This window comes from Sciurus carolinensis, chromosome 3 (assembly GCF_902686445.1).
Source record: "Sciurus carolinensis chromosome 3, mSciCar1.2, whole genome shotgun sequence".
Taxonomy (NCBI): Eukaryota; Metazoa; Chordata; class Mammalia; order Rodentia; family Sciuridae; genus Sciurus; species Sciurus carolinensis.
In genome coordinates this window covers 100,600,019-100,616,167 of record NC_062215.1, presented here as the reverse complement: position 1 = coordinate 100,616,167, position 16,149 = coordinate 100,600,019, and the positions used below count along the sequence as shown (strand labels likewise).

Genomic DNA, 16,149 nt, shown 5'->3' with positions numbered 1-16,149 from the left:
AAGTCTCACCAACCTGCCCACTTCCAGACAGATCTGCTCAGAGGTCAGGACCCCCAACACTTTGGTTCTTTAAGGGAGCCCCACATCCTGCTAAGTACGAGTCACAAGCTCACCCATGGCCTTTGCCTCCCCAACTCTGACCCATACAGAAGCTGGTATTTGCTGGGGGGCAGTAAACCCAGTATTCCACTGTCCCTGGCCCTCTCCCCATGGCTGTATGTAACCTAGTGAATCCAGAACTACTCTTCACTTCCTGCCACATCCAATGCTCCCCTGACAGCAGTTATGTTTTTTTGGGGGAATTAGCATGCAGCCTGATGTCAGTCCAATGAATTGTTTCTGGAATGCAATTCTAAAATAACTGTCTACTATTATTGACAGAATAAAAAAAGAAACAAATAAAGAACCGTAAGCCTTTAGTACTCCACACCCATGGGCTTTTCTAGTATAGTCAGGAAATTCTTCTCATAGTCTAAACTATTTCCTCCTTGAATCAAGACAAGACATGTATCTCCCATTGTCACTGAAAATGGAGAACAGTTCAGAAATCGTGTCCATATTATATATCTCCAAAGACTTAAGGGCCCCTCTTTGCTTTCTCTTCTCTAGAGTAAGCAATCTCTCTTCTTGAAGCCCATGGCAATCATCCAATTTATTTCACTGTCCCCTTGATTTTGAAAAACTGTGAAGTCAAATGAGATTTTTTTTTTAATTTGTTCATATTGCTGTACATTCTGCTCTTGTAAAACTTAAAATTGCCTAATCGCCATGCCTCTTTGCCTGTTAGGTTTTAAGCAAGGCAGGGAGCAAAGAAACAATGGCCTTTTTGAGCATCTGTTGCCGCTGACCTGGGTTGCTTTCTGAAGTGTATGCTTCTAGCATTTACCTAAAATTATTAAGTGCTTCAGTGACATTATTACAAGAGAGGGCAAGAAGAGTGTCAGCCTAATGAGGCGGCAGATGATATCTGCTGGTCTCCATCTGAAAAGTGACACAGGCCAGGCTGTGTGCTAATCCAGTCACCAAAGGCCCGGCACCCATGGACAACGGAGCCTTTGTCTACACCTGAGAGGAAAATGAGCTGCCTCCTTTCTAGTGCTAATAAGTTTAGGAGAGAAGGGGTTATGTTCCATGGGAAAAGGAGGTCTCACCCCTTCCAGGGCAAGCATCCAAAGCAAGGGGCTCCAGGAGGCAATAAACCATTCCTTCCCCAGCTGGAACTGAACCACTTTGCTAGAAGACTGGGTCCCTGAGCTCAGAATTGCCAGTACTTTTGATGGTGCTTGACAAGTAACTGGTCTCCATGTGTGTTTACTGAATAAATGAATGAATGAATTATTACAAATTATATTTGGCTTCTGAACTTCCCAGTAATCAGAGCAAAAAGAGACAAATACTGGCTTATGCTTTTTCTATACATGCATAAGAGAGAAAAGAATTTGATTTAGAAGATACAGTACTGCTAACACTGTCTACTATTGGAAGTGTGTTGAGTATATGCCTCAGTACATTCTTAAAATTCTCCTCTGAAAGCCAAGCACAGGCCAGAGCTCTTTGCTTTATTTGCCAAGTGGAAAGATCTATCGGTCACACAAGAATGGCCCCATCTACACCTGCTTATGTGGCAAAGATCAAGATCAGTGTCTTCTCTGCATCCTTACCAACAAACACGAATATGCTGTGGAGACTCATTCATTCATACTAGCTGGTCTGAACTGAAAGATCACATATTCCAGGGGCAGATAACTCCCACAGAGGTTGAATTTGAATTAGAAATACATTCATGGTTTCTCAGTAAGTGGTCAGACTCCCCTTGCTAAGTAATGCAACTAATTTTAGACTTACTCCCTGTTCCTAGGCACACAGTTACCAATAACAAGAGACATAGTCTGTGTATTCAAACAGGGGTGCAGAGAGTGGCAGAGAGAAAGAACATGATGGGAATTCAAAGTTTAATTTCATTAAACAATATCATCACACATACTCCCTTGATCCAGGAGGAAAGAAAAATCCCTACATTTCCTAGTTTCTCAATAGGATAAAAGAAACTTGGAAGAAGCAAAAAGCCTTCTGAATTTTGGAATTCAATGATAATTTATAAAGAGTAAAAATACCACTAGTTACATCGGTGAGGATGAGATGAAACAGACATTCTCATGTGCTATGCAAACTGCCCCAGAAAGAGTATACTCAAATTTAAATATGTATTCCTTACCCCCAGCAAGTCCAGTTCCAGGATCTGTTATAACAAAATAATAGAATATTTCTTTATAAACTGCAAAGAAGAATGTATAGGAGCTTACGGTTATATACGTTTAGGAACTGACAAATTACTTATGAAAAATAGAAACAATTTTAATGTTTATAAATAGTGTAATATAAAGCTGATACCCCGCCTCCCAACCACTTGTCAATCTGCGCTCTGCCCGCCTCTTACCTTACAGGAATTTCCGGCTTATGCTGCCACCATTTTCCTGTTTCCCACGTTATGTCCTAACATGATAGCTAGCTATTGGTTCATCAGTCAGCTTGCAAGTATTCTCCTCCACTACTGGTTCTTTCCAGCCCAGGAGATTCCAATATCTGGGAGAAGCGCACATGCCATCTTCCCTTTTTTTCCTTTCTTTTCACCCTGGAGCGGACGTGTTAGTTGTCTGCATAATAAAGTCGGTTGCGTGAGGCCTCGTGTCTGTGGTGCATTTTTCTGGGAGCTATTGTTGAGCCACAACTGAGACGGGAGTGCGCAGTGGTGGCTAGAATGCCACAGGTCCCAAGCTGAGCTGCATTTTTTTCCTTACATCTGGTGCCAAAACCCGGGATGGGTCCTTCCGCTAACTAAGCAAGCAGAACCCCATCCAATGCTCCAGTGCCCGCGGATACAGGCTCACCTTCCATTTACCTGGACGCCCAGTTTTCTACATGCAACACCGGACTCCAAATTGGTGAGTTCCCCTTAGGCAGGTCCCCTAGACCACTTAAACACACCTCTGCTTACCTGAGAAGCGACTGTTGAGTATCCAGGGCTCTCGAGGCTGCTGAGGTGTGGGGGTGATCCCAGCCGCAACTTTCAAAGTTACTGTTGGTCCCTATAGTTGATCTTATTTGCCAGGTGGATTCCTGATTTTATGGTGCTGAGATTCTCTCTCAGGGTTTGAGGCTCATTTTCTCGTTGCACTCAAAATCCTGGCCAGGTCCTCAAACTCTCTCGGCTATTGCCTGGTAGGCACTGGTATTGTGTGATGACCAGACCTGTGTACTACCTTCTCATTGCCTAACACGTGCTCATGGGACGCCTCGATCACTAACTTAGGCGTTTCTCAGTCTTCGCCATAGGATCTAGGACTTCCACCCCGGCAAACTCGCCCCTGAGATGTTTATTAAACAATCTCAAACACCTTCACCTGTTCCCTGAATTAGAGCCAAACTGTCCTTTAGATAGTAAATCAGAATGGTCTATTTATGACACCCTAAATTCTAGCATTATACTAGGTATAATTATATGCATAATTATACTAGGTATAATTAAGTACATATGTGGGCGACCTGGTGAATGGAAAGAGACCTTTCCCCTTCGTGTTTTTCCTTTCTTTCGTGCTAAACCTAATCTCTGCTCTCCTCAAAAACCTGAACACGTTCTCTTGGCTTCTCCTCCCCCTTTTAACCCTTCTTTCTCTTCTGAGTTTGATGCAGCTGAGGAATCATCTCCTTACAGTCCTCCTACTGTAGAAGCCCCTGTTCATTCCTCTCCTTTGCCTCATTCTGTTTCTCCTTCTGCTCCTCCACTCAGCCCACCAAGTCCTCCCCCACTCGGTCTCCTGCACACGTTCTAGCTCCTTTATGGGAGGTGGCTGGCGCGGAGGGAGTAATCAGAGTCCGTGTTCCCTTTTCACTGTCTGATCTGTCCCAAATAGAGAAGCGGCTAGGCTCCTTCACCACCAACCCTGCAACCTTCATTAAGGAATTTCAGTACCTCACCCAGTCTTATAACCTTACCTGGCATGACATTTACATGATCATGTCCAACACCCTAACCCTTGAGGAATGCAGGGGAGTTTGGGAACAGGCGCGCAATTATGCAGATGAGATTCATCAATTGACCCCAACCCACCCCATTGGGGCTGAAGAAGTACCAAATAGGGAGCCCCTATGGAACTATAATACCGAGGCTGGGTGTCTACAGCGGGATGCGTTTCAAACCTGCGTCCTTGCAGGTCTATGGAAGGCTGCTATTAAACCCATTGACTATGACAAACTTCAGGAAGTAATACAGGACAGAGCTGAAAACTCATCAGCATTTCTAAGCCGCCTTACAGAGGCCATGCTCAGGTATACTAACCAGGATCCTGAGACTCCGGAGGGATGGCAGCTACTTATGACTTATTACTTTTCCCAAAGTTACCCTGACATAAAGGTTAAATCGAGGCAGTTGGATAGGGGGCCCCTTACCCCACAGCCACAGGTTCTAGCAGTGACATTCAAGGTTTATAACGGAAGGGAAGAAAAAAAAACAAAAATTAAAATAGCAAATGCTGGCCAAAGCCTTTCAGCCAGTTAGACCTGCCCAACTGTCCACCGCTAGGGGTGCCCAAGCTCCCAGAAGACCTCCAAGCTCATGCCTCAAGTGCGGGCAAGAGGGCCACTGGGCAGCCCCCAAGTCCTTGTCCAAAATGCCACCAACTGGGACATTGGGCAATGGATTGCCCTGGTGCTCAGAGAAGTGCCAGGTCATCCTTGGCCCCTCCCTCCGGTGACTTGCTGGGATTGGCAATGGATGATTGAAGGGGCCCAGGACTTCTGCACCCCATGACCATCACCACTCAGGAGCCCCGGGTGGCCCTTACGGTGGCAGGCAGGCAGATCCCTTTCCTTATAGACACTGGAGCCACCTTCTCAGTGCTGCAGGAGTTTTGGAGCCCCACTTCCCCTGCCAAATCCTCTATTGTTGGGGTAGAGGGAAAACCATACAACTCCTTACAAACCCCTCCAATAAGCTGCCATATAGGACAAATTGGCTTTACTCAATCCTTTTTAATAATTCCTTCATGTCCCATTCCCCTTCTGGGAATGGACATCCTAACCAAATTGGGTGCCTCTATTTCCTTCTCACCCACCATGCGCCTTAGCCAAGACTCCTCTGCTATTCCTCTCCTTATGACTCTACAGGAATATACAGCTCAAACAGAGTCCTCATATCCCCTTCCTCCCTGCCTGGTTGACCCCAAGGTATGGGACACTCATACACCCTCTGTAGCTAAATGCTCACCTGTACTCATTCTTCTAAAGGACCCAACATCCTACCCAGTCCAGGCCCAATATCCCCTTCCCCAAAGGAGCCTTATAGGACTTCAACCAATCATCCAGGATTTAAGGCAGAAAGGTTTCCTGTGCCCTGCCAACTCACCTTATAACACTCCCATCCTGGCTGTTAGGAAGCCTAATGGATCTTACCATCTAGTGCAAGACCTCTGCATCATTAACTCAGCAGTGGTCCCCATCTTTCCCATTGTGTCCAATCCTTACACTCTGCTTTCTTCTATCCCTTCTTCCACCACATACTTTTCAGTGCTAGATTTGAAGGATGCATTTTTACTGTTCCACTTCACCCTGATTCACAGGATCTCTTTGCTTTTTCTTGGACTGACCCTTTCACTCGAGTTTCTTCTCAGCTGACCTGGACAGTTCTCCCACAGGGATTCCAAGACAGTCCCCATCTCTTTGGTCAAACGCTATCTCAGGATCTTGCCTCTCTCACATTCATTTCCTCCTTTCTCTTACAGTACGTTGATGATCTTCTTCTATGTAGTCCCTCTCTTGAGGACTCCCAAAGGGACACAATTAAGCTTTTAAACTTTCTGGCTGACAGGGGTTACAGGGTTTCTCCAGCAAAAGTGCAACTTTCCCAGCCTCAGGTTGTTTACTTAGGAGTCAGCCTCTCACTTAGATTTAAGGCCATCACTGTAGAGAGAAAAGCATTAATACAGGACATGCCCACTCCATCCACCAAGGAAGAAATCCTTTCCTTTTGGGGGTTAGCAGGATATTTACAATCCTGGATCCCCAATTTTTCCATCCTGGCAGCTCCCCTATATGAGGCTTCAAAGGGCACTCCCACTGAACCTCTCCTCAACACAGTGAAAGCCCCTTTCTAGACCTTAAGGAAAGCCCTTCTTCAAGCCCCAGCCCTACACCTCCCTGACTTAACCAAACTATTCTACCTGTTTGTCTCTGAGAAAAGTGGGTTTGCCCTGGGGGTCTTAGGACACATGTTTGGTCCCACCTTTGGACCAATAGCATACCTGTCAAAGAGGTTAGACCCCACCATAAGAGGCTGGGCACCATGTCTTAGAGTATTAGCTGCAGCGTTTGTCCTGATTCAGGAATCAAAGAAACTTTCCTTTGGGGCTCCCACTGAAGTGCTCTCACCTCATCATCTGTCTGAGCTTCTTACTTATAAGGGTCTGCAAATGCTACCACCCTGTCGGGTGTTGGCCTTGCAAACTGCTCTTATCGAGGACTCTTCCATTTCCTTTAAAACATGCTCTCCTTTAAATCCAGCCACCCTCTTACCCCTGCCTTCCAACATACATGCTTCTGCAACCCATAGCTGCCTTGAGACCCTGGAGGAGTACTCCCCTGCCCCTCCAATGTCCAGGAAGGGGCTCTACGCAACCCTACTTTCATGTGGTTCACTGATGGAAGCTCTTTTCTCTATGAAGGGACCCGATGAGCTAGATATGCCATTGTCTCTCTTAAAAAACTGATAGAGTCAGGACCACTACCCAACAACACCACCAACCAACAGGCAGAACTAATTGCCCTTACCCGCGTATTCACCCTCACAAAGGGAGAATCCCTCACAGTCTACACCGACTCCAAATATGCTTTTCACATTATCCTCTCTCATGCTGCTAGCTGGAAAGACAGAGGCCTTCTTACTACAAAAGGAAACTCCATCGCCGACTCTAGTTACATTCTAAACCTCCTTGAGGCTGTTCGCCTCCCAGCAACTATTGGCCTTGTACATTGCAGAGCCCATCAAACAAATCAATCGTTCATCTCTTCAGGTAATAACAAGGCAGATGAGGAGGCTAAAAGGGCTGCCCTCTCGTCCATGCCAGCCCCTATTATGGCTCTCCATGATCCTTTGCCTCCACCACCCTCCAACAGGGAAATACTTTCCTACCTCCATCATCTGTTTCACCCCAACCTTTCTTCACTCTTACAATTTGCTAAAACTCATCTGCAACTGTCCCCCTCTGACATCTCATTTCTGAAGGAACTCTCCTCCTCGTGTGAATTCTGCCTTGTGAACAAATCCTACAGCTGTCAGGCCCCCCATTTTTCCGACTCACCAAGCCCGTGGCATCATTCCAGGGGTAGACTGGCAACTTGATTTCATTCACATGTCCACAGTAAGAAAATCTAAATACCTATTGGTTAGGATAGACACCTTCTCGGCATGGACTGAAGCCATCCCCACCTCCAACAAAAGGGCAATAACTGTCTCTATCTTCATCCTTCATGAAATCCTCGCTTTGGAGTGCCTACCTCCTTCCAGTCAGATAATGGATCTGAATTCATTTCCCAAGTTACTCAACAACTTGCCAAGGCTCTCGGGGTCCCTTGGCATTTCCACATTCCCTTTCACCCAAAGTCATCAGGCAAAGTAGAAAGAGCAAACCAAACTCTTAAAAATGTTTTAACCAAGCTCTCTTTAGAACTTCACCTCGACTGGGTTAAACTCCTGCCCCTTGCTATTCTAAGTCTTCGCTCACTCCCAAGAAATCAACTAATATTTCCCCTTTTGAGCTAATGTACAGTCGTCCCATCCTGCCCCCTGGGATAGTGCCCCTTCCTTCCCTTCTTCCTTCTCAAATATCCATTCCTCTCCTAAATCACATTCGAGCATGTTTATGGGGTTATGCTGACTCCACCCTACCTAAACCTTTATCTGGCCTCCTTACCCAACCTCTTCAAATAGGAGACCAAGTTCTTATTTCTCCTCCTCAGGAAGCTACAATCCCTCTATCTCCCAAGTGGCAGGGACCCCATACAGTGATCCTGGCCACGCCAACAGCTGTCAAGGTACAAGATCTACCAGGATGGCTACACATTTCTCGGGTTAAGCTCTATTCTCGGTCCACTAACCCTTCTCCAGCTCCTAACCCACAGGTTTCTTCTAACTGATACTCGGCTACTCCTGTGGGACCCCTTCGTCTCAGACTGAAGATCATGAAGCCCTTCACCCTTTCTCCCATTCCAGAAACTGGGAACCAGACAACTGAAACACCAGACAACCATGCCCAGCCATGAGGACTGGATTCCTGTTTGTAATTTTCCTAACCACTGAATTTTTTTCCAATAGAATGCCAGCTGAAAAAGGGGAGCCCCCTGTCTTTTTACTTCCATGTCAATCAATCAGCTTGTATTACAGAAATATCAGGATCTTACAGAAATCGGAACCCGGCTACAAGTGTACCCCCAGAGGCACTATCAAGTCCCCAACTCTTCCTGCCACGATGATCTCTCCCCTGAATTAGCTCTACGTCCAAACTCAGCAGGAAGTAATTACAGAAGACTGATCTTCATCCATGTAGCCAAAAAGATTTTTTTTATAAAATCAAAAATGGGGGAATGTAATATAAAGCCGATACCCCGCCTCCCAACCACCTGTCAATCTGCGCTCTGCCCGCCTCTTACCTTACAGGAATTTCCGGCTTGCGCTGCCACCATTTTCCTGCTTCCCACATTACATCCTAACATGATAGCTAGCTATTGGTTCATCAGTCAGCTTGCAAGTATTCTCCTCCACTACTGGTTCTTTCCAGCCCGGGAGATTCCAATACCTGGGAGAAGCGCACACGCCATCTTCCCTTTTTTTCCTTTCTTTTCACCCTGGAGCAGACGTGTTAGTCGTCTGCATAATAAAGTCTGTTGCGTGAGGCCTCGTGTCTGTGGTGCATTTTTCTGGGAGCTATTGTCGAGCCACAACTGAGATGGGAGAGTGCAGCGGCAGTTAGAGTCACCATGGTCCCAAGCTGAGCTGCATTTTTTTCCTTACAAATAGAAATTTGGTTAAATAAATTATGGCATATTTAAAAGACTGTAATAGTTATCTCGCTTTCACATACACAATATTTACTGAGCACCTGCTATACCAAGCTTGGTTCTCAGCACATGAGTTACCTCAAATAAAATATACAAAAATTCCTACTTTTCTTCAGTTTATATTTTATATTATTTTATATTTTTGGTACCAGGGATGGAACCCAGGGGCACTTAACCACTGACCCACATATCCAGCCCTTTTTATTTTTTATTTTGAGACAGAGTCTCACTAAGTTGCTGAGGTTGGCTTTGAACTCACAATCTTCCTGCCTCAGCCTCCTGAGCCACTGGGATTAAGGTATGCATCACCATGCTCAGTTTCAGTTTATATTTTAGATGTAATGTTTTCAAGCAAATTTGTAATTGGCAAATCCAAGAATGATAACATATTTTTGAAATAAGGGATACATATATTTGGGAGACATATATTTTCATACAGATAGGTAATGACATGTGCTTTCCATGAACCCTTGCAATAGCTCTGAAGCTTCTTTGGGTCCCTTACATGCAGGTGGAAAGCCACTAAATTATTTTAAAAATAAAATAAGGACACCAGATTGATCTCTGGAATGCACCCAAGCGGAGATAGTCCTGGCTTTGACATTACGTGCTAATCATGTGATCTCAACAATGTACTTATTCTGGCTGACCCAGTTCTTCCTCTGATTCAGAGTTTTACCATAACAGTTTGAGAAAAAGAAAAATACCTAAAACTCTTTATACAATGCCTAGAAAATAGTAGATGCTCAACCAATATTTGTTTCCTTCCCTTTCTCCTTAGATGCCTTGGATTCAGAAGATGTAATCACTCACCACCTTTCTCTACAAATTTATCATCTAACTCAAAAGAAAATATACCATTGAAACACTGAAAGAATCATTCCTGCTCGATCAAAGGATTTTTCATTTTCCCCTCTCTCTTTCTTTCTCTGAACCCAAATACACATAGCAAAAATCAATTAATCTTCTTTTCCTCAGTAAGAACTTCTTTGTATTTCTTAACTCTGTGCCCTCTTTGCAGAAGTAGCCTTTTAAAAAACATTTTTTAATTAAGCAGATATTAGCTGATCTTCACCTGTCTTCACTTTGTCTGCACAAAGTAATTATTTTCTCATGAAGCCTATAAGTCATCAAGAGCAGGTACCTCTGCAGAACCTGGGAGAGTCGCACTGTGCTAAGGCTCGCTGCAGTCCTGCATCCACGGCGCCCTCGCCACAGCCTTGCTATTAGATGGTTTTCCTCAATTCACACACTTTACCTAAAGCCTCAGTCTGTGAGCACACTCAAATCTTTCAGTAGAATATCTATTAGGTAATTGCAAACAGAAAAACAAAATCCAGTGGCATAAAATAAGATGGTTCATGAACCCATTGCCATCTGAGAAAAGTTCTGATAGTGAATCTGCTAAGAAGTTAACAAGGACCCAGAATATCTAGAGGCTGGAGTTGGACTCCGACTGTAAGGTTCTATTAAAACCCACATTGATTCCCTCATTAAGTATGGGGCAACGGCACTTACAGTGTATTGAAAATAATGTTTCTCATGAAACTCACTGCCCGTATACCATGTCTCATTAATTCTTTCAGGAACTTAGTACCAAGGAGGCAAAATCCATCTTCTGAAACAATGTTCTATTTAGGCTTATATGCATGTAAAATCCTATAAAGGCAATATATTTTTTTTCTTTGAGTACCAGGAAGTTTAGAATCAGGCATAAATCTTTATAACTTATTCATTCATCCATCCATTCAATAAACATACATTCAGCCCCTATTACAGGTCTGGCAACATGCAAAGTGCTGGTGATTGTAAGTTCAAGGACATAGCGCCAGCCTTCCAGAGAGCCACAGAAAGACACTAAATTAACAGCTAGTCATTACTGTGACTGAAATACACACAGAATGCTCTAGGAGCTCAGAAGAAGGGTCCTCACTCAGACTGAAGTGGGGTGGGATGATAGGGAGAATCAAGAAAAGTGTTCCCTTAAAGTGACATAAGACATTGGCTCTGGTTCTTGGTAAATTACCTCTCATTTGACTTCTTATTTTGTTTCTTATTTTTTTCCTTAAAAATGCTTTAAACTTCTTAGCCTGGCATGGTGGTGCATACCCATAGTCCCAGTTACTTGAGAAGCTGAGGTGGGAGAATCACTTGAGCCTAGGAGTTCAAGACCAGTCTGAGCAACACAGAAAAGTGATGTCTAAAAAAACAAAAGTTAAACCTCCATAGAATTTGGAAAATACATATTTATTTATGCACATGGACACACATACACACACACACAGAGTGAGTGAGAGAGAGAGAGAGGAAGAGAGAATTTGCTATCCAATACCCTTTTAATCTAACTGAATTTTCAAAAATTACAAAAAATAGAAAACACCAATCATTCCAAGGAACCCTAGGAAAATAAAATATAACTAGGAGTAATCTTTTAAGAGGTGATGGTTACCAGGAGTATTTTCCATGATTCCTAAATAACTTTGGTTCAAAAGTATTAAGATATTTTATTAATTTAGTATTCTCAAAATTTTGTCTGCTTCACCACCATTTATTCTGGCATGCCATCCCCAAGGACCTCTGTGGAGTAGCCGGGCTGGTAGACAGTGAGTGACAATCCTGACTGGCTATGTGGTTTCAAGATGGACCCTGGCTTACTTCCAGATTCGGCTAATGCAAAGTCAATGCATTCCTTTGACTCCTCATACACCGACCTTTACTTCTGCCACATCATATACTGTGAGAGAATGGGGTTGCTGGCATAGTTTCAAGTTATATCATTGATTCGAATCTATCCCCAAGCAAACCTGCTTTTATTTCAGACAAATACGCCAGTGATCTGAACTGCAGAGGCAGTAAAACAACTCTGCATTTATGTAAGCATTCCCATCCCCCAAGGAATAGTTTTCTATACCTACAAATACCTTTCAAGCGATGAAGAGTTTAATGGGTTGGAGGCTTTTTTGTGCCTTTCTAAAAAGTCAGAATTACACATCATAGAAATATGATAAATATGGTGCTTAACAATGACAACAACTGCTTAAATAAAGTACATTCTATGCATAACTCTTACTTAATAGCAGCTACTGCATAAAACCATAGTGAAAGATAATACCCAATTTATACATCACAATTCAGCAAGGGTAGTAAGATGAAGCTTCAGGAAGAGCCTCAGGAGAGGCTGACTCCAGCCTCACTGCCCCAACCGCTTCCATTCTTGGGGCTCTCTGCCTCCTTCCCTCAGGTCCCTGCTCAGATGTCCCCTATCAGAAAGGCCTTTACACATTTCTTCAAAATAGCACCCATCCCTCTTCCCTGCTTTTGCTTTGCTCCTTCTGGCTTCCTCTTTTCCTCCCTCTCTTCCCTTCCTTTCTTCCTTCCTTTTTGCATAGCACCGCACTTTTACCACCCGAAACACCTCCTCCCTCAACATAACATATGCCCCAGAAAGCAGGGGCTGTGTCTGCCCACCACTCTCTTGCCAATGTCTAGCACCAAGTAGACATTTAGTAAATATTTGCTGAATTAACTTTTATACATTTTACTCTTTTGCCTCATTCTCATTCAATCCATGCATTTCCATACTAAAACCAAAGCAAGCTGAAGAGCATTTCCCAAGCTTCTCTTCTCCCTGATTCTTGTAAAGAGGAGCATGCAATATCAAAGCTGACAGAAGCAAATTCCTAAGAAGTTCTGCTAATCCTGTGGGGACACATCTAGAACGTCACCACACAGACCAATATTTGAAGGTGTTGTGGTTTAGTGCTTCCAACACTCTTAAAGTGCATGGTTCCTAAAATATTCTCCAGGAGTTTTTCTACAGAAGAAGAAATCAGTGACAGTGCAAACGAGAAATGAAACAGATTTTTACTGACACTCTTTCCAGCATCTAAGCCAATGGAATGGGGGAAATGTGTAAGGCCCAGCAATTGTCAATGATACTGCATTCCCAGACCTTATTAAACCTTCCACACAGCCCCAGTTCATCAAGGCTCCTTTGCAGTTCAGAACCTCTCTAAAAACACTCACCTTCTTGAATGAGTCTATTGGACCCTTTGAATCTTGTTAACTTTGGCTAAAGAGGAAGCAACCAGATGTGCATAAAAATGAGACATTTTGATCCACTAAGTCATTGAGGCTCCAGAACCCAATAAAAAGAGAACTAGAAAAAGTAACTACATAAGCAGTATAGTTCCTGATCCATAATTGCTCTTGGTCCATCACTACAATGGAATGCACCACTGAAAATATTTATAAATACGTACATAAATAAAAGCATCAGTCCACAGAAGTTGAGGGGATTCAGCAAGCTTAATTCTAAGTCTGAGTATTCTATCCTGGCACTTGCTAACAAAGAGTTCTACTAAACTGTCTGCCAAGGAGCAATGAAGCAGAGCCTTGCAATTCTTTCAACAAGCTACTGAGAGTGGAGGCTAATTTAACGGGGCAGGGCCAAGTGCAGTTAGCAAACTGCACATCTGTAAGATGGAAATAAGTCGTCCCAGGTCTTCAGCAGTAACTCTCCTGGCTAAGCAGCTCTCAAAGGGTTTCAAAGCCTTTCTCCTCCTAGATGTGCAGCTGCCAAGAAATTCATTTCCATCTGCAGAAAAAGATAGGCAGCCAAAACATGGGTTTCCCCAGTGCCCACTGGAGCTGCCAGAGATTGAGATATTGAGCTGTATCCACACTTTTCCCTGGATAAAGAACACACGGAACCATGTTCAACTTGTTATTAACCTATGCCCCTTTTCTAAGTCCCTTTCCTTTCACCCAAACAGAAATCAAACCATGGTACACAGAAGGAAACTGCATTTCCACATCAGCCTTTGAGTGTAAGGCGGCACAGGCTGCCTGAGCTCCATCTACCACCGCTTCTATTAGCTGCACACAGGAAGTCAGGCAAGGCTCTGGAAAACTAAAGTTTGCAAGACCTGCAAAAATTACCTTCATTCTAGGCCTGGCTCTTCTTTAAACACACAATGGATGAAACTTGTTGGTCCTATTTCATTTGAATCTATGCAACACAGCCCTGACTGAACTGAGTTTCTGCTTCTAGAAAAGGCAGTCCAGTGCCGAGGAATCTTTTATGTAACTGTCCGAGTCACACAAGAGACCAGCTCAGGAATTCCAGCTCTCTAGTCGCCTTTTCACAATGTTCCCATCTTTGACCATCCAATTTAGGGAGGAGAGAGGTGGACCTGGTAGCCACTTGGCCCCCGCGAACACTTCCTTTTGAGGGCCTGAAGGCGGGCTTTTTTCAGCCCAGGGCTTATAAATTCTTATGCAGGAAACATGTAGCCTGAAGTAATTAGTGGTCTCTGCTTCCTTCCCAAAATGCTTCCCTATTCTTCTCTCCCTCCTCTTTATTTTTCTCATATTTTCTCACTCTCTTTTTCTTTCCCTCCATCTTTTTCATCTCTTCTCTTCTCAGATGGTATTGCCAAGTACAACTGAGGAGGTTATTTAGATCCATTAGTGATCCATACAAAAAACAAGAAATTGCTGCTTATCTTCAGTGAACAGCACCACAAGATTAGAACTCAAAAGCGATCTGAAGCACTTTCGTGTTGACAACATGAAGAAAGCTGTAACATAAAAGCCTGAGAGACTAAATGAATTCAGGATCACAAATTCAGATCAACCACTGTCTTCATGTCCAAACATTCTAAGATGCAGCTCTGTGTTGAACATTCTTCCCTAAAAAGTTGATACGGTTAGAGGAAGATAACAAAACCATGGTATTTAACTGATGAGAGCAGCATAATCCTTGAGATTAATGAAACTCTAGATCACAACTGTTAAATATATTTTTGCTAAGCATGAGTAGCTCATGTGGTGTGGATCTATACTTCAATCAAAATATCTCCTCTGCATCCACTTGTGAATCTAATACTCATAACAACCATGTGATTAACAAAAGCAGCCTCGTCCAGGAGGGTTGCCAACGGCGGGCAGAAGTGTGGCATATCTAAACAAATGAACGTGGAAAGGTATCATTATGACAGATGCTATAGACATTTGGGATAAAAGGCTTTTAAATAAGAAGGAGGTTTAAGACTGGGGACCAGTTGGGGATGTCCTTAGGCTCAACAACCTCTCTTAGCTGCAAACTAGATAGAAGAAAGACCCACATTTTGCATAGCATCCTCTTGTCCCTGAGTAGAAAGATCTGGTAGGACGTAAATGGTGTAGATGCAGATTTTCTATGACAGCAAGAGCAGGGAGAAAAATAGTCACCTGATACCCTCTTTCAGATGCAAAACAGTTTGGTTTTGAACAAGCACTTTGAACTTGACCTTCAGGACTAAACAGAATGTTCCAGGTACCTAATATGGATGACTAAGTTTGGTCCCTCTTTGATGGATTACTCCGTGGATGCTTGCCTAACTGAAGACTCATTATGGTATTGCTACAGGACAAACCAAACCACTGATGTCCAAAGTAAGACAATGGCTCCCCATCCATGACTTCTTCCCTTGAAAGGACATTGAAGTTTTTTCCCTAGGACAACACAAAGCAATTCATTTGGAAACTTGTTATTTTGATAGTGGGGACAATCAATAGAGCAGCAAAAACTGTCCTCAGTAATAGTCTCATGATGGAACAAAGCTGCTGGTTGCATCCAGAATAAATCCAAGGCAGAAAAAAGCATGGTCTGACGTGGGGAGAGAAGAGCTCCACTCGGAGTCCTGCCCAGCTGGCCTGTCAGGGGCAGCATGCAGGGAGGAAGGGGCTGCACCCACTACACTTGAGCTCAAGGCCAGCAGCCCTCCAGCTCTGGATCAAAGGCAGAGGTTGCAGCAGAAGAAGAAGTCTGGGAGAGCAAGAAAAAACAAAAACAAGGAAGTCACTTTTTTCACAAAAGGAAAAATGGTGTCAAGAAGAACTGAGACAATTACAGAAGAAAGAGGGGGGCAATGTTGGTACTCAGCATTCCCACCCCTCTTTCTTCTTCTTCCTAGACACCCTGGCCCTGTTGGCAGGTCCTGAGTCACTCAATAGCAAGGTGCAGAGCACCAGGCATTGAGCTAGGCATGAGCTTAC

The 16,149-nt window shown here is 43.7% G+C and overlaps 1 protein-coding gene across 10 annotated transcripts in view; it reads right to left on the bottom strand.

Moving 5' to 3' along the window:
• Lypd6b (LY6/PLAUR domain containing 6B) overlaps window positions 1-16,149 on the bottom strand; it is a 190,007-nt gene that overhangs the window by 94,323 nt on the left and 79,535 nt on the right. The window lies entirely within an intron of this gene.